Here is a 25,793-nt window from a genome sequence, read left to right on the forward strand (position 1 = left end):
CTGAGGCAGCTACAAATTGAAGGGCTGTCCAGACAGAAAGGTTTAACAAGGCAACATAGCCAGGAGAGGCGGCAACTTATGCACGAGCAGCCCCACAACCATTACAACATGCAAAAGTACACATGTGGGCAGTGGGATCTGGTTGCCTCACTGGGAGAAAAGGTACAGCAACTTGAAGCCCACCCAAGTCATACTTCGAGCTACAGGGCAAGATGCAGAGTTTCTTGACAGAGCTGAGTGGACTGATGGAACAGCACCATACCTCCAGAGGTTCATCTCTGCAATGGGCAACCTTCCTGAAGGTTGTAACGCAAGACCTGGCCTTTTCTGCGGTGGCTCCGTTTGTGGAATGCTCTCCCCAGGAAGGCTCGCCGGGCAACACTGTTCTATATCTTTAGGCGACAGGCAAAAAGGTTTCTCTTCGCCCAGGTGTTTGGCTGATTGATATTCTATGGCTTTTTAAATGTGCGTGAGAGGGGAGGGGTCATTGGTTTGTTTTTGTTTTATTATCTATTTTGTATTCTCATTTTGTATTTTCCTGATGTGAAGCACCCTGTGATTTTCGGATAAACAGCGGTATACAAATATAATAAATAGTAATAATAATACATAACATATTCAGCAGGAGGAGGGATACTACTACAGTGGACACTCAGGTTGCGAATGTGACCCATGCGAGATGCACGTTCGCAACCCGTATCTGCGCACGCGGGGGTTGCTATTTGGTGCTTTTGTGCATGCGCAAAGCGCGGTTTAGCGCTTCTGTGCATGCACAAGCGGCGAAACCCAGAAGTAACCCATTCCAGTACTTCTGGGTTTTGGCGGGTGTGTAACCTGAAAAAATGCAACCTGAAGCAGCTGTAACCCGAGGTATGACTGTACTACTACAGTGGTACCTCGGGTTAAGTACTTAATTCATTCCAGAGGTCCGTTTTTAACCTGCAACTGTTCTTAACCTGAAGCACTACTTTAGCTAATGGGGCCTCCTGCTGCCGCCATGCCGCAGGAGCACAATTTCTGTTCTCATCCTGAAGCAAAGTTCTTAACCCGAGGTACTATTTCTGGGTAAGCAGAGTCTGTAACCTGAAGTGTATGTAAACAGAGGTACCACTGTACTACTACTACTACTACTAATAATAATAATTTATTTATACCCCACCCATCTGGCTGGGTTTCCCCAGCCATCCTGGGTGGCTTCCAATAAAGATTAAAATACAATAAAACATCAGTCATTAAAAACTAAACAGGGCTGCCTTCAAATGTTTTCTAACCATCAGATAGTTGTTTATCTCTTTGACATCTGATGGGAGTGTGTTCCATAGGGCGGGCGCCACTACCAAGAAGGCCCTCTGCCTGGTTCCCTGTAACTTGGCTTCTCGCAGTGAGAGAACCACCAGAAGGCCCTTGGTGCTGGACCTTAGTGTCCAGGCAGAGCAGAGCAATGGGGGTGGAGATGCTCCTTCAGGTATACACTACAAGAAGGATACACTACAAGAAAGTCTGTTGGGTTAGAGAGGTGGAGGGAAAGCAATTTTTGAAAGTCAAAACTGTTTTGCCTTCATGATCCCTTAGTTGCTGTTAAAGATAAATATTTAACTAAGCAGTTGTTTTCGTGAATGGTTCGATCCATAGCTTCAGCCCTTGAGCGAGTTACTCTCAAGTATTCCCATTCAAATGACTCAAGAACTACAAAGTAAATGGCTTCAGCCTGGCAGGAGGCACACGACAGACGTGTTGGCATGCATTCTGTTCCCACATGTCTTTGTGATGAAGTATCACATACCGTTGGCTAACCACCACTTACCTGGACTCGGAAACAAAAGACTTCCATTTATTTCTAAAGCTTTTAAAACAGCGCTATTCATTACGAGAGCGGTTAACACGCTGGAGATGATGATTGCCGTGATTATCCCAAATGGGGTGATATCTTTCCTTGATATACTGTAGATAGTGGACATAATGCCATGCCTACGGCTTTGACATTCATGGTCAGTCCAGATTTATGAGAAATCCATTACAGGCCACAAGGCTCTATTGCTACATTAATGTAGATTTCCAAGATCCATAGCCAGAGAAATTCTGTAGCGAGAGAGCCTAAAGGTGCCTGCTGTGTGCTTGTTGGAACCAAAAGCAAATGCATTCATTTTGCATATTTATTCGTATTATTAATTATATTAACATTTTAAAAAATAACGCCTTGTTTTTGTCGATTATTCTGGTGACTTTGCATTCATTGGCCAGACTGTTGGAGATGAAAAGTAGGTTTACTGAGCAATGCAGGTGTGTACAGATGTTCCTTTACCTGCAAAGGTTTGAGGCTGGCTGTATCACTTCATTTCCAGTCAGTGCCTATCCTATAGCTTCCTGCTGAAATCCTGTAACTTGTCTCACCACAAATATCTAGGGTTCAGGTTGTCCCACTTTCATTGACCTAAAATAATAATAATAATAATAATAATAATAATAATAATAATAATAATAATAATAATAATAATAATAATAATAATAATAATTAATAATAATAATAATAATAATAATAATAATAATAATAATAATAATAATAATACCCCCACTCTGGGCACCTCCCAACAGAATATTATTAGTAATAATAAAAAAGTGATAAAATATCAAACATTAAAAACGTCCCTAAACTAGAACCCCTCTGGACAGCTATAATCTGGTAGCCTTGGGGAAAGATTGCAGAACAACTAATAAAGCAGAATAAACCCACCATTAATGCACTTTTAAGCAGTGGCGTAGCGTGGGTTGTCAGCACCCGGGGCAAGGCAAGTAATTTGCGCCCCCTAACCCATGGATTTGCGCCCCCTAACCCTAACCCCCAGATGTTGCGCCCGGTGCGGCCGGCCCCCCCCCCTGCACCCCCACGCTACGCCACTGCTTTTAGGGACGCGGGTGGTGCTGTGGTCTAAATCACAGAGCCTAGGACTTGTTGATCAGAAGGTTGGCGGTTCGAATCCCTGCGATGGGATGAGCTCCTGTTGCTCAGTCCCTGCTCCTGCCAACCTAGCAGTTCGAAAGCACATCAAAGTGCAAGTAGATAAATAGGTACCGCTCCGGCGGCAAGGTAAACGGTGTTTCTGTGCGTTGCTCTGGTTCGCCAGAAGCGGCTTAGTCATGCTGGCCACGTGACCCGGAAGCTGTACGCCGGCTCCCTCGGCCTATAGAGTGAGATGAGTGTGCAACCCCAGAGTCGTCCGTGACTGGACCTAACAGTCAGGGGTACCTTTACCTTTACCTTGAATGCACTTTTATTGCGTCCGTGGAATACAGCCACAGTAAACCCCGGTCTGGAAGAGACCGCTTTAAGATCTGATGTGCTACCGTTTTTGACAGGGACTTGGACCAGGTACTCTTCAGCCTCAGCCCCAATCGCCATGGTTAGTCTTACACACGTTACTATCATATTTCCTTTCCTCCACTTCGCTGCTGGCTGCTCTTGTCACTTTCTCCCTCCTACTGTCACCACTAGGTTTCTGCCTCCGTCCCCACCAGGCACCCAAAAAGGGACCTTTGACTTATTTTCTTTTTCTTAACATTTACAGCTGGGGTCAGGTGACTGAGTACCTGGTTCTCAGAAGCAGTTATGTGATGGCAGGAAATAAAGCAGCCTTGATTGGGTGAGGGGTTTTTTAATCAACTTGCCTCATATGTGACAACAGTAAAAACAAAATAAAAATAAAAACCTGTGCTTCTAGTGGATTCCTGAGCCCATTCATACATTATGAATCACCTCTAATATGAGCAAATAACCACTCACAAATGGTATACGTCAGGGGTCAGCAACCTTTTTCAGCCGTGGGCCAGTCCACCACCCCTCAGACCATGTGGGGAACCAGACTATATTTTGAGGGGGGGGATGAACAAATTCCTAGGCCCCACAAATAACCCAGAGATGCATTTTAAATAAAAGCACACATTCTACTCATGTAAAAACACCAGGCAGGTCCCACAAATAACCCAGAGATGCATTTTAAATAAAAGGACACATTCTACTCATGTAAAAACACGCTGATTCCCGGACCATCCACAGACCGGATTGAGAAGGCGATTGGGCCACATCCAGCCCCCGGGCCTTAGGTTGCCTACCCCTGGTATAAGTGCATAAGAGAAGAATACACAAAAGATGCATGGTAGGACACAGAGGAAACTCCTGGCAATGGAAGCAGCTGCCATACCCACCCCCAACATTTAAGGAGGGCAAATTGGGGCACTCCACCACCATCCCACCGATCCTGTCGCCCGCCTGCTTTCCCCCTTCCTGCCACCAACCCCTTCCTCACCCTGCCCCCACTCGCCCTGCCCCCTCGTACCTTTGTCCATGGCCTCTTCCATTGCCTTCTCCTCTGTGGTCTTTGCTTCCCCTTTTGCAGTCTCATGGAAGCCGCTCCAGCCAGTGAAGCATCTTCCTGGGAGAGATTCAGCAACAAGCCCAGGTTTTCATCAACAGCCTTTAAAAAGATCTTGTCTCATAGCTGACAAGCTGTGGCGTGCTGCTCTCCCCTGCTATTGTTGTTATTTTTGACTGGGATTATTGTTTTTCGGTTAAATTTAATGAGGAATTTGGATTGCCCTATTGCATTTTTACAGATTTTTGTTTTAGCCGCCTTTTAATGTCCATGACACGCAGGTGGCGCTGTGGTCTAAACCACAGAGCCTAGGACTTGCCGATCAGAAGGTCGGCGGTTCGAATCCCCGCGACAGGGTGAGCTCCCATTGCTGGGTCCCTGCTCCTGCCAACCTAGCAGTTCGAAAGCACGCCAAAGTGCAAGTAGATAAATAGGTACCGCTCCGGCGGGAAGGTAATACATTCAAGGGATAAATTCAGAAAACACAGGCCATGCTAGACTGTGGTATAATGTATGACTTGGAAAAGACCCTGATGTTGGGAAAGAGTGAGGGCACAAGGAGAAGGGGACGACAGAGGACAAGATGGTTGGACAGTGTTCTCGAAGCTACCAGCATGTGTTTGACCAAACTGCGGGAGGCAGTGGAAGACAGGAGTGCCTGGCGTGCTCTGGTCCATGGGCTCACGAAGAGTCGGACATTACTAAATGACTAAACAACAACATGGCAGGCCTACCCTATTCAGATGACAAAGCAGCTTATATTGGTGGAGGGTCAGGATCTTGCCTTCTGACTCTGACTCCAATCCCTGCATGTTCATCAGAACTATGGAAACAGAAGTACAAATCACAAGAGACTAGGTGTGTATGGGGTTTAGGCACATAGAAGCCACACAGAAATTCTGACGGATGCACTAAGGTGCTGGTGAGCATGACCCTGACTCCTGCTGCACATGTTCATTCTTCACTTTTGTTTCTGAAGTGTGTTCGAGTCGAGATACACACAAAGCCACAGTCTGTTGTTCCCTTTCTTCAGTACCACTAATGAGTTCATCCTGAGAAAGATGGCATCACTGTGGTTCTTGACAGGTGATTTACCTGCATAAAGGAAAAATACTGTGACAGGAGTCACCGGTGAATGTGAGCTGAAATTAATATTGCAGCATCAGATGTCTGCTTGGCTGAATTTATAATTGCTTTGCAGGGAAAGCATATGATCACAGTTGTCACTGAGTCAGCTCTGCTTAACTTCCATTCTTGCCCTGTCCATCGTTCACAACCCACAATTTACCCAAGACGGTTTGGAATACTGAAACCTAAATGAATATCTTTTTTTAAAAAACACACACCTCATTGTTGGGAGGGGGGCTTTGCCAATTATTATCACAGCCCACCAGCTTTCAGGCAATGCCTTTCTGAGGCACTGCAGCAGTCCTTGGAAGTTTTCTTGGGTATACTTGCAATTCATCGTGAGGCTCAGGAAGCCATGCACATGACTAGCCCATACCCTCCAAGTTTCCCGATTTTCCAGAGACAGTCCTGGAATTATGGAAGCCGTCTTGGCTTCTGATTTGATCCCAGAATGTCCCCATTTTCCCCACCGGTGCTGCTGCCACTAATAATAATAATAATTTATTATTTAGACCCCACCCATCTGGCCGGGTCTCCCCAGCCACTCTGGGCAGCTTCCAACAGAATATTAAAATACAATAATCTATTAAATATTAAAAGCTTCCCTAAACAGGGTTGCCTTCAGATGTCTTCTGAATGTCAGGTAGTTGTTTTTCTCTTTGACATCTGGTGGGAGGGTGTTCCACAGGGCGGGCGCCACTACCGAGAAGGCCCTCTGCCTGGTTCCCTGTAACTTGGCTTCTCGCAGGGAGGGAACCACCAGAAGGCCCTCGGAGCTGGAGCTCAGCGTCCGGGCAGAACGATGGAGGTGGAGATGCTCCTTCAGGTATACTGGGCCGAGGCTGTTTAGGGCTTTGAAGGTCAGCACCAATACTTTGAATTGTGCTCGGAAACGTACTGGGAGCCAGTGCAGGTCTTTCAAGACCGGTGTTATGTGGTCTCGGTGGCCGCTCCCAGTCACCAGTCTAGCTGCCGCATTCTGGATTAGCTTAAGAAGGAGGATGAGCCAGTCCTTTCCCCGAGGGAACATCTTATTGCCTTTCCATGGCATTTCCATGGGCTCCACTGCCAGCCACCCCCCTTGGGAAGCTTGTAGCAGTTGCTGGACAGCACCCAGCCCTGGAGACCCAGCCCTGTGAGACACGTCAGCTCTGAGAGGCAGGCGTTGGACAGGGTTGCCCTGGGCAGAAAGAAACAGGGAGCAGAGTGGAGCACAATTGGTGTGCATTTTTGTGTGTGTAAAATAAAATCAGGATTCAGGGGTTTTCTCAGGATGGTGGAGGGCATGTGTACTGTTGGTGTGGTGGTGGGGGGCCACTCACCCTACTTCTGATAGGGCATGCTCTGCAGAGGGGTGGGGAATGGGAGGGTCAAGGAGCGTCAATTGGCCAGAGGGGAGTGTGTGAGAAATGTCCCCGTTTTCATCTGAGGAATGTTCGAGGGCATGTTAGAGTGTGTACTGTACAACTGTTGAATGGTTTCTTTAAGTTTTAGGTTTCATTATTGTTCCACAAGATGCGTATGTCTTCAAGGGCCAGAGCAAATAACATGACCTAGTTTTACAGCTGTGAAGCAGTATAGCAGGTGCTGTTAAGTTATGTTGATTAAGCTGTTGGGTATAGTATATAAAGAGCAGCATGTAGCTCTCTCAGTACCCTGGTGGATGGGTCACACTTATTGATATAATGTAATTTAGTGTAAAAGGAGTTTTTGTTTTTGTTATTTGTTATTAAACCAAGCAAAAGTTACTTTTGCATTTCTTGAATGTGTGGTCTCCCCAGAACGCCTTCTGCAGCCCAACTAATCTGCAAATAACCAACAACATGTCCCAGAATCCTCTGCAGTGTGCAAGAATTCGGTGGTGACAGCAGCTTCGAGGTTCCTCCACAGGCAAGTATGTCATTGAAATTCTACTCAGTATTGATCCAGAGTAGATTCCAATGCAGAATAACAACTTTAACACATTGCAGGATTCCCAAAAAATAGACCAGAGGCAATTGTATTTCATTCAGCAGAGCTTTTCTGCTACTGAAGACAAATGAGCATAATGGTCACAAATCCAGCACATTCAGGATTGGCACTGTCCATAAGAAATCCAGTTGCAGCAGACTTAACTTAAACTTACAATAACTTATAATAAGGCCAGTGCTTTTTTCTGGGTGGGGCACAGGGGGGCACATACCCCTAAACATTTTGTGAATTTAAGTTTGGCCTCATTGAGGGGCAGTACTTCAATATGTGTAGGAAAATGAGAGTACCCCTAAACATTTTTTTCGAAAAAAGTAATGAATATGACTAATCCTTAACACTATATACAGAACACCACACCAGAAGGAAAAGAGATAGAAAGAGAAAGTGGGAGACCCACGCTCCTTCTGACCTCTTGTTATAGTCAGCATGACCTTGAATAAGAGATAACAGAACCAGTTTAAACCAGCTGTACTCAGCTTCTCTGAAGGAATAACCCAAACATCCTGAAGTTTCTTTCACACAGAGAAGCTTCCACAACCCTCTTGAATTAAGTAGAATAGGAAAGATCTCCACACATCAGATCAAAACTTTCTGTACTCAGAAATGCAAACTGACAAAGTAAACATGAAAAAGTTTTCCCCCATAGAAAGCTGAAAATTTGAATATTATTGCCATAGAACACAGTCTGATTAAGTTGGTATTGTGCCTGAGATTCTAACTGGCCAGAAAATAAATGGTCTGGCCCTCCACTGTTGCTTTTGGGCCAGCTGAAAGAAATACAAGAGGCAAGGCCATTTCCTCCACATGCACCCCACCACCATCCCTTGGCTGTTTTATTATTATTATTATGCCATACACCATGAATAGATGGGCTTTGTGCTGGGCTCCTCTCCAGATGCACCCAAAATGGCCTCACCCAAATAATAGGGGTGCACTGTTGGCACTCCCTCCCAAACATGCTGTGCCCCAGGATCAGAAAGGTCCCCAAGTCCCAGTCAGATTCTTGAATATTTGGATTCAGGATTGGCAATCCTATAGTCTCCATCGTAACCACAGCATTCCATATTAGCAGATAAGCCTAACCATGGGCTCATGGAAAGTGACCAAGTCCTACTCTTACTCTGGAGTAAGAATAAACATTCCTTCCTATGTGGACCACAATGAGGCTTAGAAGAGGGAGATGTTTTGAGAGGCAGACTAGGCAGACTACTTCTTTCCTATCCGTTCAGGAAATCTCAGAACCATCATGGTGGGGTTTTGCTGATTCATTTTTGTGTGCTTCCAGATAAAGTAACATAAGTTTCCTGGTATTTAACCGCAAAGTATAAGTAACTAATAAATGCAAGCTGTGTAGGCCAGGCACCCTGGGATGCATAATATTACTTATACATACCTTGTTGGTAACAGAACATAAATACTGCAATAAAGCCTCCATTTGTAATTTGTGTGGAACGTTTCTGAACGTATGAAATATGAATCACATTTTGTAATGGCCCTTTGTGTTGAGGTCTGCTGGGAAAATATTGTTCTCTGTGAGACTACAGTAAATTGCAAAGGTTACTGAAGGGACTTCACTCCTGTACAAGAAAATACATTTAATCTGACATAGCTGCTCTAATGATCTCTCGTGTTATCTTTTATTGAACACAAAATTTGGTACAGCCATCAAAGTTCCGTAAACTGCCAAGTGCAGATTACTGATATGAGACTAAAGGGAATTATACCAACAAAATTTACTTAGTCCAACCAACACTCTGTGGGGATGTTTATAAGTTTAATGGGAGGAAATCTATGCCACCCATTATAAGAATCATGAATGGTGTTGTGGTATGCCTGTATTCACACACACACACACACACACACACACACAATTTCTGTATCGAGAATCTAAGACCTCAAGAATGTAAGGGTTGTCTTGCTGGATCAGAGTTACTTCCATCTAGTCGATTGTTCCATTTTTAGCAGTGACAAGCATATATGCATCTAACATTTATCTTCAACCTCACCTTCATTCCTCGTCTCATGTTAAATTGAGCTATGCTTTCCATAGCTAGCTGAGCCTAAAAATGTCAGGTTATCCAATCAGGGAACTTTCAGATGTTGAGTCTTGGCTCAAGGAGCTTTCTGTTAGCTATTGCTTACTTGGTGGTCACATGTCCTACTTTGCATAGGGTCAGTCTTGCATCTGAAGGACTGTCTGATCTAAGTCCAGTTTAAAGATAACCATTAGAAGGGAGAGCAGAAGGGTCTTGAAATTCCCACTCAACAGTGCCTGAGCACACACTCTTAACCAGGTGTGTTGCATTTCTATAATAGCGTATAAGTTTGCATCTACATGTACAAAGCAGGATGTGCAAATCTCTGTGATCTTTTGTTTGATGCGTGTCCTCTTTTCTTTCTTTTTTTACAATGAAAATGGCTGCCCTAGCTGGGTGACTCCCTTCCTGAAAGGAAATAAGATGGCAGCCACTTCCCAAAACACATACAATCACATGCAAACTGTAGGATGTGATCCATGAGAGGCAGTCAAATACAACATTCCTTGTTTTCCTAGAGTGGACATGCAAGGAGATGTTTGGTCCAGCCAGTCGAAACTTCCTGTTCCTCCTGGGCTGGAGCATCCTTCCTTTGCATGTGACTAGAGGTGGGTGTGACCTTACCTGTCCAGGTAACGAAAGGATGAGTCACGCAGCACTCTCTCTCTCTCTTTGACTTCCTTCTTCATTTGACCAGTTTTTTAGCTAGGAATGCTCTGCTAGCTTCTCAGCTAGCTTCTCAGCTAGCAGAAGCACTGGGATGATTCCGCCATATGGGGTAGATCCACATGTACATATTTGTAACTAAGTCTGCCTTCAGGAATCCAACTGTGAACTGATGTGAGTAAACTTATTTTATTGACTTTGAATAAGATTGTGGCGTCTTCATTTTTTTAAGAGGGATTCAAGGGAACTTACCAGGAGTGTACAATTCAATCTGAGACAGACAGAATTGTATAATAGTGAGAGGCTCACATGAGCCTGCAACCAGCTATCTGCTGTGCATGTAAAAAGGGGAATGTAAACTCTGCTAAGTAAAGGAACTTGCTAGTGCAAGTTAGGAAGGATATTAATAAACAATATATCCTCTCCTGCCACCCTGAACTTTCCCACGCAAACCAGATTCTGCCTCCCTGGGCTACCTCTGCCATGACACAGTGATAAATAATATTCGTAACTGTCCCAGGTCTTGATACACAGGAAGTGTTTTGCCTCGTGTCACATATCCACATTTATATGGATGCTGCCGATATGGGACTGAGAGCCATTTTAAAATCAGCTGTGCATTCTAACCATTGCAGCTCTGGCAGCCTATTAGTGCAGTTGGTTCTGGCTAGCTTCAGGAGCTGCTCGCTGCCCTGGCACCCGCCATTTTTCCTGTGTCATGGCAACGAGCAGCTCCTGAAGCCAGCCAGAGCCAACTGCACTACCAGGCTGGCCCCTCCTGGGCAACGGCCGCCCGCCTGTGACTCCCGAGCCTCCCCTGATCTGTCAAAACAAAGGGGGGAAGGGGAAGGAGATCAGGGAAGGCTCGGGAGTCACAGGCAGGCTGTGCGCCATTGCCCATTTTTTTAAAAAAGCTGCATTTATGTTTCATAGGGTGTGAAAGAAGGGCTTTGCACCCTTATACGATATGCATGTATGCTTGGGCCCAGGGTCTTTTGCCTCACCATCCCCACTACTGACTCCCTGTTGCTATTCAGCTTCAAAAAAAAAAAAAAGTACCCCCGGATTCATTGAAAAAATCTGGTAACCATACCATAGTCTGATCCAGTATAAGGCAGTTTCATGTGGGAAAATGGTGCAGAAACATAAATAAATAAAGCAAAAGGGGGGGCGAATCTGTCATGAGCAAAAACACCCTTGTAATGACCCAGTGAGGTCACAGCAAAAGTAGATGGCTGGGAGTTTTCAATAAACCAGATAATGGGATTTCTATTGTTTTGCGATTTTTCGTTTCCAAAATAAAACTTTCCTGTTGTGGAAAAATGCATTTCAGGCAGTTTACTAATAGCAGCAGCGCTGAAGGATATCGTGACTTTCAGACCGGTGGCAATGTTACTCTTAATGGCCCGCTCACTTTTCCATTAGGGTAGGCTTTGGAGTTCAGATGTCTCTGTCATCGCTTTCTTCGACACCCTGTTTGAATCTGAAAACTTTCTCTCTCTCCTCCCCAATCTTGAGAACTGGTTAAGAGTGCAAGTTGACCCCAAGCGTCAGGCACAGGAAATTCCTGCTATCTTTACACAGGGAGATTATACTGAGTGTTTAGGTCAGGTTTGCAGTTCAAGAACAAGAAGCGGTGGGCTGAATGATAATGATACTTACCCTGAGTGATAAGTAGAGAATGAACCTGTGTATCCTGAATCAAGGCTGTCTGACAAAACACACGCGGGATGGATAACGTTGCACTTAAATGCCTAATGACAAGGGCCAGGATTAATGTGTCCCCACCTTTTTAGTACGATATATCGGCTTGATGGATATTCTGCTAATAGATCAAAAGAAGAATTGTACCAGAACAGGAAGTTACAGCAGAGGTTAATACATCTTGTAGAGAAACGGAAGATCCCAATCTCTTAACAACCTGCTCACTTACATCAGTCTTTTCCATGGCCGGGGGGGAGCCTTCTTGGACTGAAGGTTGCTATAGGACTGATACCTAAATGTCAGGCAGTAGCTTTTATTCTGGGCAGTACCAAAGGAAGCTGATGGCAACCTATGATGGTCAGCTGCTTACAGTGTTTGTTGTGCGTTCAGACCCAGAGACCTCCCCCCTAAATAAACTCACACTTGACTCAAATATTAATTTTGGTTTTGGCAGAATTTAGGCCACAACTTTATTGATTATGGAAAGTGTGTGCTTGCATAGGCTCTGGTTCGACTAGCTCCCTGCACCCTTGCAGACAGCGCTGACCCAGAGCTCTATCATAGGTCAGCCAAGGGTGAACACCTGATGTAGATGGAAAGCCCAGGAACAGACTATGTCCACTCCCCAGATGCTGCCCTGGACTCAGGCATGGGCACAACCCCCTCACAGGGGTTGACCAAACCAAGTTGAGTCCCTGGATTCCTTTAACGGAATACCCTTCACATAGGGATGGCAAGACCGTTCTCCCATCCCTATCACCTAAACCAGTGCCTATCTGCAACCTTACAAGTTGTGACGATTTGCGACACAGCAGGCAAAACCCAAATGGCAACAGCCAATCCGCCAAGTGGGGGAAATTCCTGCCATGCCCCTGTCCCAATGACAGATGACACATGACGGCATAGCAAGGTCAATCGCAAAATGCCCTAAATTTAGGGAGAGGTGGGCGGGTGTTCCAAAGGCACAAGCCAAAAGAGGATGCTCTGGCTTATGTGACTGGGTATATATAGGTCCCTCGATCTGTTTAGACTGCACCCCATTGGCCAGATTAAAGCCAGCAACGAGGGACCTACCAATCGGGTGTTGTGGCTGTCCAGTCTACCCACCCACAACCAGGAGGTCAGTCTCCAGGTCTCACCGCAACACATGCCCTCTTTGAGGGAGGACACGCTTTACCAAAGGCCATCCCATGCTGATGCCTGCTAAACCGTTTTTTAAAAATGCATATTTCTAGAAAAATGTCCCAGATCTCTGCAAATCTTCCTATACTCTTTCCAAATGCAGTGGTACCTCGGGTTACATACGCTTCAGGTTACATACGCTTCAGGTTACAGACTCCGCTAACCCAGAAATAGTGGTTCAGGTTAAGAACTTTGCTTCAGGATGAGAACAGAAATCGTGCTCCGGCGGCGCGGCAGCAGCAGGAGGCCCCATTAGCTAAAGTGGTGCTTCAGGTTAAGAACAGTTTCAGGTTAAGAACGGACCTCTGGAACGAATTAAGTACAGTGGTGCCTCGCAAGACGAAAAGAATCCGTTCTGTGATTCTCTTTGTCTAGCGGTTTTTTCGTCTTGCGAAGCAAGCCCATTGACGGATTAGCGGATTAGCGCTATTAGCGCTATTAGCGGCTTTTAGCGGCTTTTAGCGGCTTATCGGCTTATCGGATCAGCTGATAAGCGGCTTAGCGGCTTAGAAAAAGGGGGGAAGGGGGAAAAACCTGCAGGAACTCACAAGACATTTTCGTCTTGCGAAGCAAGCCCATAGGAGATTCGTTTTGCGAAGCACCTCCAAAACGGAAAACTCTTTCGTCTAGCGAGTTTTCCGTCTTGCGAGGCATTCGTCTTGCGGGGCACCACTGTACTTAACCCAAGGTACCACTGTAATGCATCAGTACCATTGTGACATCAGCAGTCAATATCCCAATCCTCCTTGTCATCTCACACCTATTTGCATGCCAGCAGTCAAGGAATCTTGCACTCCGGAAAGGAGCAAACACAGGCACAGCCGTGCTTGTCTTGAAAGCAAATGGGTTAGACTGACCGTGTGCGTTCAAAGGTGAACAACAACCAGCAGTTTCTGGAAATATAATTGCATCTCGGCACAGGCAAGGATCCCAAAAGATGAAAAAAAGAAAAAAAGACAGGAAACAGGGTCCAAGAGAAGGGAAGCGAGGGCAGAGAAAGGGTAGAAAGGGACATTGGGCTGAGCACTCATCTTCCCCAGCAGCTATAATTCACCTTTACAGTCAGGTTTCCATGCACCTTCCAACCACCAAGATCTCACGGGTTAATTTGCAATGTGATTATTTTTTTAACCAATCTATTATGCTTAATGGGTTTTCTGTGCTTTATTTACAAACACCTAACTGTGATTGAGAAAAGACAGAGAGAATAAAATGGGGGGGGGGAGAGAGAGCACTATCTGTTCTATCAAGCATTGATTTTTCAGACAATTAAGGCTGGAGCGCATGTTACTATGCTCCACCCTTACAACCTGGAAAAAAAATCAATGTAACGTTTGCCACAGGGATTCTGCCAAAAGGGATCCTTTCCTGGCCATCAACATTTAAAAGCACTTATTGTGCAGATCCAAGCTATCGCTACAAGAGCTTCTGGACCCCAGCACCACACCCCTGGTGCAGAGGGGACCCAAAAGACTTTGGCTGGCTGTGCCACTCTTTATGAATAACTCAGTCTAGAGGATCTTTCTGTTTAATTGATGACTCTATTTATGCTACTGGTAAGGGAGCTAAATTCCTTTTAACTTGAACACAAACTGGGAAGCCGATGGCAAAGGAAAGGCTGCCTTTTGGTGCTTCTGGGAATTTATTTATCTGTATTCTTTTACATATATTATCACATTCTGTCGGTCTGTGATCACAATAAATGGGTTAATTCAATGGCGGAAATAAAGCAAACCACCTAACTGATGGTTTGGTGTCCTTTAATTGTGCTCCAAACTGCTTCCTAAGGACCAAACCAGGTGTGATGCAAATTCCATGTGTGGTCTTTTTGTGCTTGTATTTTTTCCTTTACTAAAGAGTAGCCTCGCAGGGACCAAGATAGATGTTGACTACTAGGTGGAAGACAGGAGTGCCTGGCGTGCTCTGGTCCATGGGGTCACAAAGAGTCGGACACGACTAAACGACTAAACAACAACACTAGGTGGTTAAAGGGGGAGGTTAAAGGGGGAGGCGATTTACCCCAATCCTGATATGGGGAATGAGATGCTGCTCTTAGAATAGTGAATAAATGGCAGCCATTGAGAAGGCAGGGAGGTTTTTTTTGGAAGAACATCATTCTCTAGTAAACAAATAAAGATGGCAGCTTACTGCATTTCCATGCCAGTGATGTAGAAATAGGTTACCTATTTGAAACTGAACAAGACTGCAGCATTCTTTTGGTAGAAGTCCTATAGAATACTCTGCCAGCAGAGATTCAGCAAGCACCTTTGGTCTCAACCTGTAAAGCCCCATCAAAAACATTCTTTGACAGGCTTAAGCAGGCACTTAAGAACACATCTTTACATAACAGTTAGTTTGATGGTCTCTGCTTTTAAAATTCTATTTGTTTTTGTTTTTAATTAAATGGAGATGCTATTGCAAACTGCTTTAATATATTTAATGATATGGCAGTATATAATTTTTTTAATATAAATAAAAATATATTCCATTGCCTCTGGCAGGCAATGCTCTTTGGAACGACTGGATATACATCTGGAAAACCATTGACTGGTCCAGGAGCTCAGCTCTGAAATCACAGCAGTATCCCAGCTTTACCAAGCAGTGGCCAATTATTCTTGTTACGCCACTAATATTATTAATATCTTGTTAAGCCATTAATATTAGTAGACTTTTCCCCCTCCTCCTCTTATACATGTATTAAAAAGTTAAATAAATAAAAAAGTAAAAAAGGACCCCTGGACGGTTAGGTCCAGTCAAAGGCGACTATGGGGTTGTGGCGCTCATCTCGCTTTCAGGCCAAGGGAGCCAGCATTTGTCCACAGACAACTTTCCAGGTCATGTGGCCAGCATGACTAAGCTGCTTCTGGCACAACGGAACACTGTGATGGAAACCAGAGCGCATGGAAACACCGTTTACCTTCCCGCCGCAGCAGTACCTGTTTATCTACTTGCACTGGCGTGCTTTCAAGCCGCTAGGTAGGCAGGAGCTGGGACAGAGCAACAGGAGCTCGCCCTGTCGCAGACCACAGTGCCACCCTCGTAGCTGTATTGTGTAGCCAGTTCACTACTACTAAAATCCCTTTCTTTCTTTCTTTCTTTCTTTCTTTCTTTCTTTCTTTTCCTCCTCCTATTAAAAAAAATAAAGGTAGCCCACAAAAAGCTAAATAGCAGCATCCAAAGAACCAAACTAAAATACAGCTAACTAACATTAATGCACCTCAGAGTTCTGAGAGACCAGATGAATGTTTTCAGTTTTCTTAAATTCATTCACAGTTCTTCCCTGCTCCCTTTCTTGTTATGTACTGAAGTTCTCACCCTGGGCCAGCAGGGGGATACTGTAGATAGTTATGCAAATGAAGGATCGAAAAGTGACGTTCAGTGATTGGATAGTTTTGTATGCAAATGAAGGATCGAAAAGTGACGTTCAGTGATTGGATAGTTTTAGAAAATGGTAACAGTTACATTGTTCTGGAGCTCTATATAAGCAGGCTGACTGAGCTCCTCAGTTTAGTTCTGTTCCAGCTTACAAATAAAGAGCTGCTTGGAAGAATCGCTGTGTCATCTGATATGTTCACCCACAACTTAACATTTCTCATCCCTTGTACGTGTGTAAAAAATTTTAAAAGATTGTAAAGCTACAAACAAAGTCCTTTATTATCCACTTACCTGGGCGGCGGCGGCGGGGGGGGGGGGAGTCCCACTCAGCTTCCTGGGGCTTCATTGAGTAGGCATGTATAGAATTAGGTACATTGTTAGTCAATTCCAAGCAGAGCAATCCTAATCCTAATCGGCCCAGTCAAGGAGAAAGGCATAACCAGTTTTTTTCCACAGCTGAGGGGCCTCGAATGGGCGATTTTAGGTTTCAGTGGAAACTTGAAGAAGAAGAAGAAGAGTTTGGATTTGATATCCCGCCTTTCACGCCCTTTAAGGAGTCTCAAAGCGGCTAACATTCTCCTTTCCCTTCCTCCCCCACAACAAACACTCTGTGAGGTGAGTGGGGCTGAGAGACTTCAAGGAAGCATGACTGGCCCAAGGTCACCCAGCAGCTGCATGTGGAGGAGCGGAGACGCGAACCCGGTTCCCCAGATTAGGAGTCTACCGCTCTTAACCACTACACCACACTGGCTCCTACTCTGTTTCTGCCCCCATCCTCAACACCCCATTTCAGGGCACATTGGATACCGCCAGGAGAAACAGGCAGAATAGCCCTAGCAAGCAGAGCAAAGCAGAAGGGCACCTTTTCGTAGTTCTAATCCCTTCCAGGACCACGAATCAAATATTAGGATTGTGACCTTATATTTTACGATAAACCCAGACGCTTAGATTGTTCACGGATCAGGAGGTTAGTTATTCCTCTGCCATGTTCATCACCTTTACTAAATTTGCTCTTCCTGAACCAAAAATAGAAGCTGAAACACAGCTGTCCTTTGAAATTCCTACTTTTCTGAATGTTGCAAAAACAATGTGCAGAAACGCATTAACTGTATACTCGTGAAAATTGCTTCACTTATGAAAAGTTGTATAAACCAAAATGTACATATTAGGAGAAATGTGCATTGAAGTGTGTATTTAATTTTTCAATCGAAAACTGATTTGGAAGTGGGACAAAACAAACAAAGACGGGAAAAACTAAAAAATGAGAAATCCAAGCTGCCAAATTTATCCATCCCTGTATGTTCCAGATCTTTTTGTATAGGCATGATAAGAATCTCCCCACTAGGGGGCAGCACCAAAACAGAACTGCTGAAGCAAGCTAAAGGAATTCCAGAGAACTCCTTGATAACAAAGGATTAAATAAATAGCTTGTTTAATTTCCAAGTTAGAGCCGTCCCAACGGCATCCAACTGATCCCCATGATTAATGATCATTTCTTCAAAAAAGGAGGAATTCTGGAAAATAATATGCAGCCTGTGATCCAAAATATTGACTCAGAGAAAGGGCGGTTGTCCTTGGAACTGACCAAAATGGCGATGGGTCAAGGTTGCCCAAAAGAATTCCTGAAGAGACCTCAAAGGTACTGCCATCTGGGAGATTAATTTCCAAGTCCTATATAGATGGTGGTGAAACATTGTCTGTGGACCATTCATTTCACTCAAGTGCTCAAGTCCAACAAACTGTGAGGCAATGTTGTGAGGCAAGCGATACTTGCCGCATCTGGGAGTCTTACATATACCGTATTTTTTGCTCTATAAGACTCACTTTTTCCCTCCTAAAAAGTAAGGGGAAATGTGTGTGCGTCTTATGGAGCGAATGCAGGCTGCGCAGAGAAGTGTGACTAGCCCAAGGTCACCCAGGAGCTGCATGTGGAGGAGCGGAGACGCAAACCCGGTTCACCAGATTACGAGTCCACCGCTCTTAACCACTACACCACCCTGGCTCTAATGAGAAAAACGAGGCAGAATCTTCGGGGGGGGGGTGTAAAGCCAACTTAACAAAGCTTTAGGGGTTTGATATTTTAAGATTTAAAACAACGCACATGCTCTTAAATGCATTTTTCCCCCTATAACCACTTTCAATATGTTAGGAGTGACTGTGTATCATTTAAAATAATGTGAAGAGGTGGGGTAAATCCCAGCTAAGATCCCAGGAAAAGGAGGGTAAACCTCAATATCTTGAAGAGGAAGCCAAGTGCATGGAATTGCTGCTGGTCCCTGGCGGTTTTGCCATTTCATGATTTTTATGAAGAATTGTATTGCCAGTGAAATATCCTTTTCAGTGCATTGTTTTGTTTTACGTATTCTCTACTCTGGGAGCTTAAGGGCTGGTTTAAAAGTCTGAAATAAATAGACTGATAAATCTACATCGCTGGGTTGAGGATGGGTGATGGGAGGGAAGTGCGATAAAATGCTGTCCTGAACTCCTTCGGAGAAAATGTAGAATATGCACATAATTAACAAATTACCAAAAAAAGAAAAGAAAGCAACCACAGAAAACCTGCAGTTTGGCATATTGGAATTGTATGCTTAATTTGGAAAGCCTGGTATATATAGAGGAATTATTGGTCTGATTGGAAATTTCTTAGAAAAAAGATATTCTGAGAAATTATCTGAGGGTTTTCTTTTGAGAGGCTTCCAGAGAGAAAGGAGAGCATTTTTCCTACTCCACCTCTGGGCTATTTAACTAGGAAAGTGAATAACTTTGGATTCAGCAGATTCATCACCCCTCACCCAGACATATCACACACCCAGCATCCTGATAATTGGGGGCTCACAAACCAGGTAGTGCCAGTGAGAGATCTGGCAGCGGCAGTTTCCTAACCACCTAGGCCTCGGACCAGTATACCTGAAGGAGCATCTCCACCCCCATCATTCAGCCTGGCCACTGAGGTCCAGCGCCGAGGGCCTTCTGGCGGTTCCCTCACTGCGAGACGTGAGGTTACAGGGAACCTGGCAGAGGGCCTTCTCGGTGGTGGCGCCCGCCCTGTGGAACGCCCTCCCATCAGATGTCAAGGAAATAAACTACTATCTGACTTTTAGAAGACATCTGAAGGCAGCCCAGTTTAGGGAAGTTTTTAATGACTGGTGTTTTAATGTATTTTTAATCTTTTGTTGGAAGCCACCCAGAGTTCCTGGGGAAACCCAGCCAGATGGGCGGGGTATAAATAATTAATTATTATTATCCTAAATTATTACTATTGCAGTGGTTCTCAAAGGGTGCGGTGCACCACACTGCTGTGGCAGGAGAGGATGGCAAGTGTGGCAGGAAGAATTCAAAGACAATCAAAGAAACATTTAACTATTTCAGTGTAGTATGGACATATGTACAACCAGAAGATTGCTAGGCTTCTGCAGTTCCCCATGACATTGTCATGAACAGGGATTTTCAACTCTGACAAATCTGAAAAGAGAAAGGCTTCTTTGTGTTGATGAGGAGATGAGAGCTTGCTTGTCTCAAATTAGACCTAATATAAATCAGATTACCCAGCAAAAGCAAGCTCGCACACTATTAAGGCACATATGTAAGAGGCTCATTCATAATTATATTTTGGGAATGATTCATGTTGCTTTAAAAAAATTATTGGCTTTACAAAATAAATCACACATTTAACACAATTAAATTTCAAAATAAAACAAGATTCTTCCGAATCTTATGACTTCCCTCTTCCCCTCCATGGGTCATTTAAATATCTTAATCAACTGCATATTTTAGTTCATCCAAATTATAGTCACCCAAAATATCCAAAGTCTTGGTAACATTGCAAGAGTTATTCAAAGCCTGCCAAAGATTTCAACTGAATTGTAATATTTGGGAAGTGGAAAAACCAAGGGTTAACTAGGTCCTAGTTTACAGCTGGAGGTATAGATCAGGTCACTTCATGACAGATTTGGAAAAGTCCAATTCTTCAAATAGGACATCACTAGATATGCATTGTTGGATATTGTCAGTTTTTTATTTGTTTGAAAACCAATGATTTTAAACAAATATGTTGCATTGTACTTGTACCTTTCTGAAGCTAAGCATGTCTGATCGGTGCTTGGATGAATGAGCCCTTGGGAAACACATATACACTGATGGGGAAAATGCAAGGTATTAATGTTAATGAATTATGATGCTGGAGGAGACTCTTGATCAAACCTATCCACTAATAATATTAATAATAATAATAATAATAATAATAATAATAATAATAATAATAATAATAATAATAATAATTATAATTATTATTATTATTATTATTATTATTATTTATACCCCGCCCATCTGGCTGGGCTTCCCCAGCTACTCTGGGCGGCTGCCAACCAGATATTAAAATACACTAATATATCAAACATTAAAAGCTTCCCTAAACAGGGCTGCCTTCAGATGTCTTCTGAAAGTTTGGTAGTTGTTGTTCTCTTTGACATCTGGTGGGAGGGCGTTCCACAGGGCGGGTGCCACTACTGAGAAGGCCCTCTGCCTGGTTCCCTGTAATTTGGCTTCTCGCAGTGAGGGAACCGCCAGAAGGCCCTCAGCGCTGGACCTCAGTGTCCGGGTAGAACAAAGGGGGTGGAGACGCTCCTTCAGATATACTGGACCGAGGCCATTTAGGGCTTCAAAGGTCAGCACCAACACTTTGAATTGTGCTCGAAAATGTACTGATTTCTTAAGGAAATCAGCCCTGAGTGCTCACTGGAAGGGCAGATCCTGAAGCTGAGGCTCCAATACTTTGGCCACCTCATGAGAAGAGAAGACTCCCTGGAAAAGACCCTGAGGTTGGGAAAGATGGAGGGCACAAGGAGAAGGGGACGACAGAGGACGAGATGGTTGGTCAGTATTCTCGAAGCTAATAACAAGAGTTTAACCGAACTGCGGAAGGCAGTGGAAGACAGGAGTGCCTGGCGTGCTTTGGTCCATGGGGTCACGAAGAGTCGGACATGACTAAACAATTAAACAACAACAACAAATTAATGTGATACACACACACACACACACACACACACACACACACACACACACCAAAGCAATTTTTTACAACATTGGGGTTCTCTCAACTGCAAAGCTAAGTGCAATAATTTTAACAAATATAGATTGAGAAAGTAGAATTAAACAGGAAGCTAAGGGTCGTCTCTGTGAATGTTCCTTCCTGCCTTGAAAGTATTTTGTGCCTCTGCCAAAATGAGACCCCCTTTCCCCTCGCTTAAGGTAATGGGAAGCGCAGCCCCATAAGCAGGGCTTGCAAATGAAAAATGTTTATCATTCATGCTTGGGAGCCTTCTTTATGTACCCAGGCCCAGTCGTTTTCAGGCGAGGAGAGCGTTCCTCATCCCCAGTGCATGCCATTTATAATGCGGCCCTGCTGAAATATCCACACCACTAACATCTGTCTTCCACTGCAAGAAAAAGGGGAGAGATTCCCATAGATAAAAATGCACATGAGGGCAACAAAAGAAAGGAATACCTATGACATAGTCAAATTTTATTAATGGATCAACCATATGCATCCAGGGAATAATTAACTATTCACAGGTGAAATTAACTGATAGGAGTGTCTGTCGCGAACAAATCGAATGAGCTCTGATTATATCAATAGTTTTCAACCAGTGTCCCATGGTTATCAAACTATCAAATAAATTTGTCCACTCTCTTCCTTTGGGGTGTAAAAAGGAAAAAAAAAACTTTAATTATCCGGCCATGGTGTATGGCAGGTCATTAATAAAAGCTAGTTATCTAGCTGCCGGTTTTAGAGTTTTTACTGTTATCAATCTTTTATCTAAATAAATGTTTGGGAAATGTCCTTAAAATTAGTTCCGCTACTTTGCCCCAATGGCTAAACAGATATTTGAAAATAATAATAGGTTTTTTTTAAAAAAAAACTTTGCAAGATTTTACAGTACAGTATACAGGATGTCACCTCCAAGCTGCCTTCTCTGCTTTCCCCTTCCACCAAAGGAATTGAATTATGGAGTTTGGCTGCACATACATTGATGAATCTAACCAACCTGCAAATGCAGATAAGAGTAAAATCACTTGATGGCTTAGTCCTCCTTAATGTATATTTACTCAGCCTTTATGTAATGTTTGCATTTTTTTTACTTTTGCGCCACATATATCAATGACAAATGGAAAAATGGAAAAAGGAGTAATAATATAAAAGAACCAAATGCTTTCTCCCTGCACCCAGCCCCCACCCACGCACAAAAGCGGAGCATTCCCAGAGACGGTATCTTTTCATTTGAATAAAGGGCACATGCTAATATTGAAAGGCCCCAATCTTCTCCCAAGGAAAGTCAGCTTCAAGCAAACCACGCGCTGCAGAACTAGACATTTCAGGCTGGTTATATCACAACAGTAATTGGCACCACCCAGCCAAATATTTAATCACTGATGACCCATTGATTTCAAAGAAGAAATCAGGGATGTGCTTAAGGCTGAAATCTTATGTATGCTTAAGTTTCAGTATGGTAAGCCTGCAACTTACATGCATTTAACTTGTGTGCATTCAGCTTTATGTGCTTGGCAAAAATAAAAAAAATAAAAGGGGGAAGAGAGGGGACAGGTGTCTGGGGGAAAGTATTTGGCAATCCCACCCGCCATTGCACCTCATGTGTTTTGATTGTTCGAAATTTTGGCTTTAGGCACAATCCCCATAACATAACCCCCTGGGTAAGTTGTGGGCTTACTGAAAGCCCAGCTGAGAGCAGAGAGCTTTAGCCTACAGGCTTTCAACTTTCATTGGAAAGTTGGTTCAACTTTCACTGGAGGACCTTAACTGACAGTTGAGGAGGAGTTTTATGCACAACTCTGATTGGTGGCTGCAGGTTTAGAGTTCTTAGACACTGTGATTGACTGATGTGGGCTGGTCAGTCAGCATCAACACGCATTGGTTGGTGTTTGTGCTGTAGAGCCAGAAGAAGAAGACCATGGAAGAAAAGGATTGTGAAAGAAGAAAGAAGATGCTCACTGAGAGGGGTAGCCAAACTGGGAGGGGTAGCCAATGCTGCAAAAGACCAAATTGGGATTCAAAGTGACCATAACAGATTGGAGAAGTGGGCCAAAACTAACAAAATGAATTTCAATGTGGAAAAATGGAAGGATCTGCACTTAGGCGGGAAGAATCAGCTGCACAAATATAAGATGGGGACATCTGGATTGCCTGTAGTACATGTGAAAAGGATCTACGGTAGGCATAGGCAAACTCGGCCCTCCAGATGTTTTGAGACTACAACTCCCATCATCCCTAGCTAACAGGACCAGTGGTCAGGGATGATGGGAATTGTAGTCTCAAAACATCTGGAGGGACAAATTTGCCTATGCCTGATCTAGGGGGTCTTAGTAGACCACAAGCTTAACATGAATCAACAGTGTGACACGGTGACAGAAAAAGAGAAGCTAATGCTATTCTAGGCTGCATCAACAGACGTCTATTGTCCAGCTAAAGGGAAGTAATAGTCCCGCTCTAGTCTGCCTTGGTCAAACCACACCTAGAGTACTGTGTCCAGTTCTGAGCACCAAAATTTAAGAAGGATAGTAATAAGCTGGCATGTGTACGGAGGAGGGCGACCAAGATGATAAAGGGTGTGGAAACCAAGCCTTATGAGGAATGGTTGAGGGACTTGGGTATGTTTGCCTGGATAAGAGGATGATTGATAGCCATATTCAAATATTTAAAGGGCTGTCGCAAGGAAGATGGAACAAGCTTGTTTTCTCCTGCTCCGGAGGGTAGGACTCAAACCAGTGGATTCAAGTTACAAGACAGGAGATTCCGACTAAACATCAGGAAGAACTTTCTCAGTAAGAGCTGTTCAACAGTGGAATGGGCTCCCTCGGAACGTGATAGACTTTCTTCCCATGGAGGTTTCTAAGCAGAGGATGGATGGCCATCTGCCATGGATGCTTTAGTTGAGATTCCTGAATTGCAGGGGGTTGGACCTAGATGACCCTCAGCACCCCTTCCAACTCTACGATTCTATGCTAGTTTTCCCCAGTCCTGCTCTAGAGAAATAGCATCCTCAGCTATTTCACATTCACCTATTTACTTTCTATCACTCTCCCTTCTCTTTGTTTCAGTACTGAACTGAGGTGTTATCTTTGTGATATTTGTTATCACATATTCTATAGATCCATGTCTAAATGGAATAAATGCTTGAGAAGGGAACATGCCCAGTGAAAGAACTGAGCAAATATTCATTTATTTAATTGGATATAGTGATCAGGTTTGATTATCTGCTTCTAATCCCCATATTTGATTGTTACATTCCTGGTTAGTCACATTAAGATCCCAAGTCCAATGTGTTTATCTGCAGGGTGAAGGGTTAATTTTTAATTTTTAATTTTTTTAAAAAAATCATTTCTCATAGATACTTAGCCTGTAAAATGATGTACAGATTCCTGCAAATCTCTTTGCTCAGGCCCAGGCACTCATTTATGAATCCTTTTTCACTTTCTTGCTATAGGGTACACAATCACTTCTTGTTCAGCATCTGATTATCTTAATCCAAGGGTAGGCAAACTAAGGCCCGGGGGCTGGATCCGGCCCAATCGCCTTCTAAATCCGGTCCGCGGACGGTCCGGGAATCAGCATGTTTTTACATGACTAGAATGTGTGCTTTTATTTAAAATGCATCTCTGGGTTATTTGTGGCGCACAGGAATTCGTTCATTATTATTTTTTTCAAAACATAGTCCAGCCCCCCCCCCCACAAGGTCTGAGGGACAGTGGACCAGCCCCCTGCTGGAAAAGTTTGCTGACCCCTGTATAATCCATTGACAGCCATTAGTACAGAAGGTGTTTTTAGAAGGAATAGATCAATTCATGGTGGATGAGCTATCGGTAGGTAATAGTCATGCTAGCTAAAAATGACATTTTAGGGTATAGAGGTAGTATACAGTGGTACCTTGGGTTAAGTACTTAATTCGTTCCGGAGGTCTGTTCTTAACCTGAAACTGTTCTTAACCTGAAGCACCACTTTAGCTAATGGGGCCTCCCACTGCTGCTGCGCCGCCGGAGCACAATTTCTGTTCTCATCCTGAAGCAAACTTCTTAACCCGAGGTAATATTTCTGGGTTAGCAGAGTCTGTAACCTGAAGCGTATTGTCAGGGAACTGCCATCAGTACCGGAGGGAGAGAGCAAAAGCCAGAGGGATTCCAGAGAGCGTCCAGGGATCGGGAGAAGCAGCCCATCTTCTGGGGAAGAGAATCAGCATAGCACCAGTGGAGAAGGGGGGCAGATGGGGGAAGCGGCGAGGCGGTCCCATGACTCCTTGCCTGGGACCAGCGGGGAGAGTAAGGGTCCTCCATTGCCTACGCCCTCCTTGCGCAG

The 25,793-nt window shown here is 44.1% G+C and overlaps 1 long non-coding RNA gene across 1 annotated transcript in view; it reads right to left on the reverse strand.

The window, feature by feature from the left end:
- Positions 1-1,415: 1,415 nt before the first annotated feature.
- LOC308593921 overlaps positions 1,416-25,793 on the reverse strand; it is a 30,881-nt gene continuing 6,503 nt past the window's right edge. Inside the window, exons 2-6 of the long non-coding RNA XR_014011082.1 lie at positions 22,386-22,473; positions 20,498-20,562; positions 5,089-5,190; positions 4,332-4,427; positions 1,416-2,431 (exon numbers count right to left, since the gene is read on the reverse strand). This is a non-coding gene — a long non-coding RNA (uncharacterized lncRNA). The remainder of the gene's footprint in view (positions 2,432-4,331; positions 4,428-5,088; positions 5,191-20,497; positions 20,563-22,385; positions 22,474-25,793) is intronic.

Source organism: Podarcis bocagei (assembly GCF_964188305.1).
Source record: "Podarcis bocagei genome assembly, chromosome: 8".
In the NCBI taxonomy this organism is placed as follows: domain Eukaryota; kingdom Metazoa; phylum Chordata; class Lepidosauria; order Squamata; family Lacertidae; genus Podarcis; species Podarcis bocagei.